We start from the raw sequence: 9,450 nt of genomic DNA, 5'->3' as shown, positions 1-9,450 counted from the left end.
CAGGCAGTTGGACCTATTTTGACTAAACGCAAACCCTTCACTTATTTGGTGGTCAGTCCAATTATGATACTAATGCCTTGATCACAGGTTGGCTTCCGATCCCGTTGAATTGTGGTAAATTAGTCTTTCAAAAGAAGAGACGTACAATAGGTTAGATTTGAAAACAATCTCCAAAGTTCGATTTTAAACTAAAGACCTAAAGATTACCCTCAATCAAGATAGTTAGGGAATTTAGTAGCAATCCACTGTCCTCAAACCCCATAAATTAAAAAGTGGTTTAGGAAGAAGAGAGATATACCCTCTCCATTGTTGAATATGGTGATATCTAAAATCACCTCCATAACAAAATCCTATATTATATAGGATTGATATTGATCTAATACTTTTATTAAATTAAGTACGATGCCTATTTTAGATTAGGATTCCTTGTTATAAATTAACTTTGAGATATATGTGACATCTATGAGATTCCTATCTAATATGAAAGTCATAATCCTATATGTATGGAATGAGAGATGAAAGAACTTAGTGTGCCCTATTTGGGTTTACCATATGGGAATTGTGGTTTACGGATAGAGAGGCAAGGGCTACTTGTGCACAAGAGGCAAGGCCTCTACATAGAGAGAAATGTAGATAGAAATGTTGTGATGTTGCTTCCTACAAAGTGAGATGTCATTTCTTGTAGAGAAGTGATTATGCTTGTGGGTGCAGCCCTTTAGGGTGAGCCATGTAAATCTTTGTGCGCTTATAAATGTATTTTTGATGCTTATTTTTCACTTTATGGTTCATGCTCTTGCTAAATTTGTTTATAGCTAGCTAAGTATACGATCATAGTGAAATCGCACTTTTGTTGCTCTTATTTCAACATCTAAGATGGTTCTTAAATCCTAACATTCATCTCTTGTTAGTTGTAATCGGATGGACATAAGCTCATTGCAGTATTGAACACAGATGCTAGCTGCTCTCTTTTGGCTTTTGCTTGAAAATGAAAAGGGAAACATAAACTATGCCCTAGTGGAAGCAAAAAGTACACTTGCTTCTTTGGGTACAAACATTCGATTAGGGAAAAGGTGACATAAAATTTTTGGGATTCTTTAGAATAGAATATATTTGGAAAAAAAAAAAAGAAATTTTTTTTTTTTGACTTCCTAAACATAAGTACTGAATGTTACAGAGTGACTTTTTCAAGCAGATATGAAGTATTTAACTTTTACATTTTTTTTAAGTTGGTGGCCAGGTTGAGTGGGTTATATCTCAAAATTTGAGGCCCTAAATTTGCTCTTTGCTGGGGTTTTTCCCTAGGAATTAAATGAATACCATGCTCAATTGAGATCATTAAATCTTTTGAAATAAGAAAAAGGCAGCATGTTATGCACTTGAAAACAGAAAATTGATCTTTGAATGTCTGTCTCCTTTGAACTCCCAAGCCCATGTGCCAATACTTGAACCCCAACTTACTTGCTCTATAAATTAAAACTCAATAATATGTACTTTTGTCACACCCCAAGAATTTACAATACAGATATTCTTGAGATGTGACAGTCAAAACATATATATGACAAATTTACGGTGGCGAATTCTTACAAAGTAATAAAAGAAAGCTTAAGCACAACTACAATATCTTTCAAAGTTGATCCTGACGAGCACTCAAAATGAAACTGCAGTTATCCTCAAAATGAAACCGCAGTTATTCAAGAATACGGAATCATCACAATTTATGGGATATCAATTCACAAATAAACATTTCACAACAATGCTGTAATCAATTGCAAAAATATCAATTTTTAAATAATAAGGCAGTTATTTGCACATGAAATTTACAATGTCTAAATATTAAAAAACAGTAGAAAGAAATCTCACAATTTTACTAATAGCAGAAATATCACATTTATTTCTAACAATTTTACAGTATCTAAAATTTTCTAACAATAGACAAGAAAAATAAATAAATTTATTTCCAAGAATTTACAAGATTTAAAATTTTTAACATAGATATAATATCACAATTTTATTCAAAAGATTATTTTTCAAAATAATGAGGTCGCGTGCGCATAAAATTTATAGCGCCTAAAATTCATGATAATAAGCAGAAATAATTATTTCATTTTATTTTCAAAAAGAACGGATTATTTTTCAAGATAATGAAGTTACTTATACACAAAACTTTTAAAATAAAGATCCTGGACGAAAATATCACTATTTATTAAAAACATACTATATTTCAGAAAGATGATGTCACTTACCTTAATTTCGAAATTGAGGGAGCATCCGTTTTGGATGTAGGCTTATCATATGTGTTATCGTAGTCTCGTGTGTATGGTTCATAGACCATGGTTAGAGAGAGAGGTTATAAATGGAGAAGGTCCAGTACAGAGAGTTGTGGTTGGGTAGAGGAGATAAGCAAAAGAATCTCCTTTGTTGTTGAAGCAGAGGATGCTTCTTGAGGGAGGGTTGATGAGCTCTTAATGAGAGAAAAAGAGAAGCCCCTTGACCCAAAAACGGTGAGAGAGAGAAAGAGAGAGACAGGCTAATAAAAACGATACACCTCATATGCAAGGTGTTGCTTAAAGAGGTGTTCTTATAAAACTTTAAGTCGTGGCCGTAAGGTCCACCCACGTAGAATTGAACCCTCAAGTACATTAACAATAATATCGTTTATTTATTGTTAATATAAAAGCAACAATATCTTAACGGTATATTAGTATTATTATTATTATTATCATTACTAATATATACTTATTATTTTATTTATTTATTTTTTATATTTATTTCTGTTAACACTATTAATATTATTATTATATTTTTTTTTTTTTTTGTAAGTTTAGGATTGTTACAGTTTCTCTCTAACTATTCTAGTGTCTACACATATACTTCTTCTCTCTTAGCTATGCAGAGTCTTCCACCTTCTCTATTCACTCTGCACACCCTCTTTCACCCCCCTTTCAATTCCAACCTCTAATACCAATCACACTTATCCTATTTCCTAAAATGCCACTCTAAACATGGGTACACCTTCCTTTTTCAATCTACCTCCTCTCTCTCTCTCTGATCTCAAAATTCAACTCCAACCTCCAAAACTCAAAACATCCCAAATCAAATCAAATATGAGCCTAGCCTATTGTTTCCAAGCTAATGAACTCCTATGAAAATCTCCCTTCATATCAAATTATCAAACCCAACTTCACTTCACATCAAATTCTCAAACCCAACTTCACTTCACATCAAATTCTCAAACCCAACTTTTTTGAATTCAACACTAGTACAAGGCCAATCACCACCAGGCACTAGCAATGCACTTCTCAAGAGCACTCAACTGTGTAGGGAAATCCAGCTTTTGGGTGCCACCGCTGATGCCTCTAACTACACATTTGTACTCAAAGCTTGCCCTCATTAGGCCTCCAAATTGGAAAACAACTCCATTCTCAGGCAAAAATAACTGAGTTTCAATCCCATTTATTTGTGCAAAACATCCTCTTGCACATGTCTGCAAAGGTGTCCAAACTCCAAAACCATCATGCGAAATGTTTCATAGCTAGGCTTTATAAAGGGACTGGCCTAATGTGTCCTTGCCCTTGTTCAATGAGATGAGATTGAGAGATATGGAACCATACAATGCGACATTGGTTTTTGTTCTCTCTTCTTGCGCTCAATTCGGGGCACTCCACTGAGGGAAACAGGGTCATAGTATTGTTTTTAATTTGGGTTTCCATCGATTTGCTCCAATTTGAAATGAATTGATAGATATGTGGCTTTATCGTGTGTTCGTATCGTCTGTTTGATAGAATGAATGAGACAAACTTTCTTAGTAGGTCTAGCTATGTATGGGCATGGCAGGAGGCACTATCACCATTTGATGAAACAGAGAGAGGGATTAATTCAGAGAAAAGGATTCAAGGCTGATACGGTCACAGTTTTAGAGGTTCTACGAACTTGTAGCCATGTTGGGTTGGTCGAACACTGCTCCAGGTATTTGTCATGCCGGTAGAGCCCTGATGACATTGTTTGGAAAATCTTGTTGCCGCACTCTTGTAGAGTTCACGATAACATTACTTTGGGTGAAGAGGCGTTTCAGCGGCTTGCGGCCCTGAAGTTTCACCATGTATGGTACTATATGCTCCCCTCTCAAATATGTATGCCTCTAATGAACACTGGGTTGGGTTTTCAAAGGCCAGGAAGATGCAAAGAGAGGGGCTTAAAATAAGACAGAGGGCCAACGCCTTATAGAATCAAGCAATGCATTGCATGGGTTATTTTGTTCAAGATAGAATGCACCCTGTGAAGGAGGAGATATACTCCATGTTGGAGATGACCGAGAAGGTTATGTCGGTTGGGTATAAGCTTTATACATTGGATGTGTTGCATAGCATAGTGGTCTAATAAGGATGACGACCGTTAACTTTCAATTCATCCCAAATCCAGGTAAAGGAGGTGGGTTGCATTAGGTAAATAGCTAATGTAAAACTTTGTCATATCTTATAATGAATCTTGAACCTATTGAAAGAACATGATAAAACTTTGCCACGTCTTATGATGAATCTTGAATCTACTGAAAGAACATTATTCATGTAACCGACCCCAAATAATTTAAATAACGCTTGGTTGATGATAATGATGTGTTGCATAACATAGGTGAGGAGGAAAATATACTGCGCTTTCGGTCATTCTCTAGTGAGGAATTGGTTGTTGTATTGCTTAGCTTTCCAAGAGGGATGGCAATAAAAGTTTGCATAAAAAATGAGGATGTCACAAGTACCTTTGGTTGCTGAAATGTTAGATTGATTTGCTAGGGGTGTGCTATTGACTGAGCCCAAAATACCAAAGAGAAGTTTCTAAACTCTGTAATATATGTCAAAGTTTTATTTGGAGATAAGACTGTTATTGTGCAACATAACTAGGGCTGCTTATTGGTAGGGATTGATTCCCCGATCTGATCAGTTAACATGACATGGTTTGAGTTACATCCAGTTCTAGACCTTGTTGGGTCGGGTCGTCCCCTGCCCATTTACAGCCTTAAATGTAGCCAATAGTTAAACATTTCCTTTTAAAGTTCAAAAAAATAAATATTTCCTTTTATTTCACCTCAAAAGAAAAGAAATACCTCAAGATTCCTAGCCATCTAATTATTGAAATAATGATTTCTCAATGTTGATTCCATACATAAAGATGCAAAACAACTACCATTGCTTGCTCCATGCCATCTATGTCATGTTTGTTTCTGTCTTTATGTATTCCAATGTTTATTAAGTATATTTTTACCAATATTCCCTGCATGAACACTCTATTCTAAAGATGGTAATATCTACTTCGAACTAGTATCTCTATTCTAAAGATGGTAATATCTACTTCGAACTAGTATCTCTCTAGAGAGGACACCTTAGATATTTATTTTATGGAAGGAGGGCAATCATCACATGCTATAATATTATTTACTACTCTAGCGAATTTTACACTATGAGGCCATTGACTTTGATGCAAGAATTGTCGCAATCATTTTTGGCTAATACAAAAAATCATAATCACTTTAAAGTTTAAACCATCATATGTGAACTCAAGCCGTAAAAGTGTCTCACAAAATCCGAGGAAAAATTATTAGACTTTGAATGTTGTCATTAAGATGCCTTCAAGCACCACGTTTCACATCTAACAAAAAGAAGATTGTGACCTTCTTATACTAAAACTAACTTGTTCGATTGTGTAATTTCCTATATCATAGTAATATCCCCCAAGAGAAAGCAAATACGTTTCCTGAGCTGAGTTATAATTTCTCACCATTTAGGTTATTTAAAAAATGTTTGTGGATGCTTTCTAAGCGTCCATCCAATCACATGTTCTTGGTGAAGGGGGATTTCAATAAGCTGCACGACTTTGTGAGAGAGGGAGAGCGAGAGAGAGGAAACAATTTTAAACACATCCCATGTCTAGAGAGAGGAAAGAAACAATTTAAGAGCATCCTTAGTCTCTCTAGAGAGAGTTAGAGAGAGAAGATTGTTATTCCCAAATCTACATGTATTGAAAGTTTGGAACTCCAAATAAATTTTTTTTTTTTCTTTTAAATATCACTCTAGTGATTTTAGAGCGGATTTCAAAAAGGGCAAGCTTTCTATGCTTTCCCTACAGTATAAAACTTATATACTTCCCCTTATCCGACCGTCCATTCTGAATGGAGGGCTAAGATTGCTCCAATCACAATTACACGTCTCTACACTATTTTTTTTTTTTTTTATAAACTATTTTGAAACCAATTTTTGGATGTCCAATCCTCTATTAAATTCTCACTAGCAAAAAATATAAAATATTTTGGTTATTTTATTTTATCAAAAATTATTTTTAATATTGTTCATAGGTGCGCTCCAATGAGATGATGACACGTACCAAATTTCATATTCGTACAATTTGTATAAGAAAAACTGAAAATAAAATACTTTGAGATGTTGGATCTAAGATCAAACGGTGAGTGGCTCTCTTGATCAAAATTTGACGGTTGGATGGTAGGAGAAGGATAGTTCTTCTAGACTATGGGGGAAGCATAGAAATCTTTCCCTTTAAAAAATGAGCAAACTTTTTATGTTTCCCCTAAGCATAAAACTTATATACCTCCCATTATCCTACCATCAATTTTGAATGGAGGTCTAAGATTGCCCCGCCCCAATCACAATGTCACATTTCTACACTATTTTATTTTAATTTTTTTTTCTATATCTATTTTGACACTAAATTTTAGACCTCGAATCTCTATTAAACTCTCACTAGAGAAAAATATAAAAAAAATATTTCCAATAAAATAAAATGACCAAAATACCCCTGAAAGATTCAAAGGGTATGTTGGTCATTATATTTTATCGAAAAGTTATTTTTAATATTTTTTATAGGTGCGACCCAATGAGAAGATGGCACGTGTCAAATTTCATATTGGTTCAATTTGTATAAAAAAAAACTAAAAATAAAATGCTTTAAGATGTTGGATACAAATTGTGAGTGGCTGTCTTGATCAAAATTGGACAGCTGGATGGTAAGGGAAGCATAGATCTTCTGTAGAGGAAGTAAAGAAACCTTTCCCTTCAAAACTTCATGTAGAGAAAATCCTCCAGTATAGGTCTTTTGACTCTAGGAGTTAATGTACAGTATACTGCCGAAGGAGGATGCTATACGCGCTAGAAATTTAAAGCCAACTGCCAGAATGAGGAAAGTGGATACTTGTATTAAAATTGAATTACCTACTTGATCATTTTTATGGGCAGTGGAATTCATTGTGGCATTTTATCCAACAGGATCACCCCAATTAGTACAAGTGACCTGATAGATTTGAACCTCAAAGACATGGCCCTATTGCATTCAATGATTCAAAAATCACTTGCTTGGGCAGAGAAGAGAAAGAGCAAAATGGCCGGCAATGATCACATAACTTGCATTGTAATTTGTCTGGACTGCGCTATTTCTTTCACGATTGATACGGATGAAAACGACCTCCCGTCCCTTTACTTTCAGAAAGATTTGTTAACTATAGTTCGATCTGACTTGGGAATCGCCGGTGTCGGTAAAATGGAGATGGACCCGTGGCAGCCTAGAGCCTTAGTTTGATATTTGAAGCACTAATGCAATTGAGATAGCTTTCCCCAAGAGACTAATTAGACAATTTTCTTAGATTCACATCTGTAGGTCCACATATTGACTTTTTATTTTTGATTCTTGAGACATTGATCCTGGTGTGCAACGGATAGCATGTTCTTCAATTACAGCTCACAACAACCATGAAAGTTGAATACATGGCACTTGTAGGGCCTCTAAGTCAAGCACATGGATCATTTACAGCTTGAGGCACTATCCATATAAGTCTAAATATGAGTAAGAAGAGTGGTTGGTTGCTGTACAGGACCATTTATTCTTTCTTCTTTATAAGGACATATGCCCTTCAATGCAAGGAACAACTGTGGATAACATCTCTTGACATGTACAAGCTAGAGGATATGAATAAATCAATGGATGTTGTGAAATTGCTTGGTCCTTAGAAACCCACATTAAAAGAGCTTGACAAAATTGAGGCATTTCAATTTTCACTGAATTTCAACCATATTTGGTGCTGATCAAGACAAAGCTTGCAAATTTTTTGTCAGACTTTTTGTCCATAAAGTCCAAAATTAGATGGAAAGTGACCAATTTCACTAAATTTCCGACAAGTTGAGCCTAAGCCTTACAAATGAACCAAATTTGGTTAATTGTTAGTGGAATATAGCCAGAGGATGGAAAAGGAAAGATATCCTTCTGTTTATTGATATCATTCTCATCCAAATTATCTATCGGATTGAAATTCATTGTTCGAAATCAATGTTTGAAAACACAGACTAGGGCTGGGACTCACCATCATCTGAGTCTTCAGCCCCAGTCACCCTGTCCAACTTGGACAATGTCTGAGTCGGACGAGTGATATTTTAACAAAGAGCAGGTTGGGGGGGACTAGGGTGAGTCCAAAGGTTTTGCCTCCAGACATTCTAGGGCAACGACTTGAACCTACTCAAGTGAGTCCCAAGCCAAGTCTCCATTTTCTAAACATTGTTTGAACCTGTTTTAAAAAACTCGGATGGATCAGGTGAACAGGCCATCCGGTAAACTAGTTCGAATTGGTCAATAGCTAATCTGGATTGTCAAACGTTGAGAAAATTGGCCAATAAAACAAAAAAAATAATAAATTAATAAAATAAAAATTTGAAAAATTTAACAAAAGCAAAAATAAATGTGGGAACCGGCCAATTCTATTAAAAAACCTACTCTGCCCCATTCCCCTGCGTTGGAGCCGGCCATCAAGTCTACCTCATTGGAACTGCCCGCCAACTCCGCCCACACATTCCGATGCCCCTGCGCTGGAGTGGCCTGCCAACTCCACCCCATTTCCTTGCGCTAAACACTAAAAATGAATTGGAAAATTAAACATTTAGAAAAATATTAACAAAAATAATTGCACCTTTTGTTCTGTGGGGACCGAGTCGACTCCTAGTTCCAATACGAAACTGGATAGATCCCATTGATACTTGATCCAGATCCACCCATTCCCGTCTAAATTGGCATTTTTCAAATAAAAATTCAAACTATGGAAAATCTAAGTTATCCAATAAGGAAAAAGTTTATATAGAGCCAAGGCTCTAAACAATCAAATTAGAGCCTACCTCAAAAATTTCACTAAAAGAGATTGTTTTGATGCCCAGATATCTTCAAATTGATCATCTAGTCATCAAGATGCATGGAAATGAGGAAAAAAAATAGATTTCAAGTTTTGGAAATCATGCTTCTTGTTTCGTATTTTTGGACCGTCAGTTTTCAAGATTTTCAAGGTTTCATAGATCTACTCGATCTACACTATTTTTTAAACTTAAAATTTTATAATTGAAAATAAAAAAGTATCACAAAGATTTCCATTATTGAATATTGAAACCGCATTTCCTAACGCTATTTGAAGGT

The sequence above is a fragment of the Amborella trichopoda genome, chromosome 4, assembly GCF_054954075.1.
Source record: "Amborella trichopoda isolate Santa Cruz 75 chromosome 4, AtrichopodaSantaCruz75HAP2 v2.0, whole genome shotgun sequence".
NCBI classification, from domain to species: Eukaryota; Viridiplantae; Streptophyta; class Magnoliopsida; order Amborellales; family Amborellaceae; genus Amborella; species Amborella trichopoda.
The sequence above is the reverse complement of the archived record's forward strand: the minus strand, read 5'-3'. Positions refer to the sequence as shown.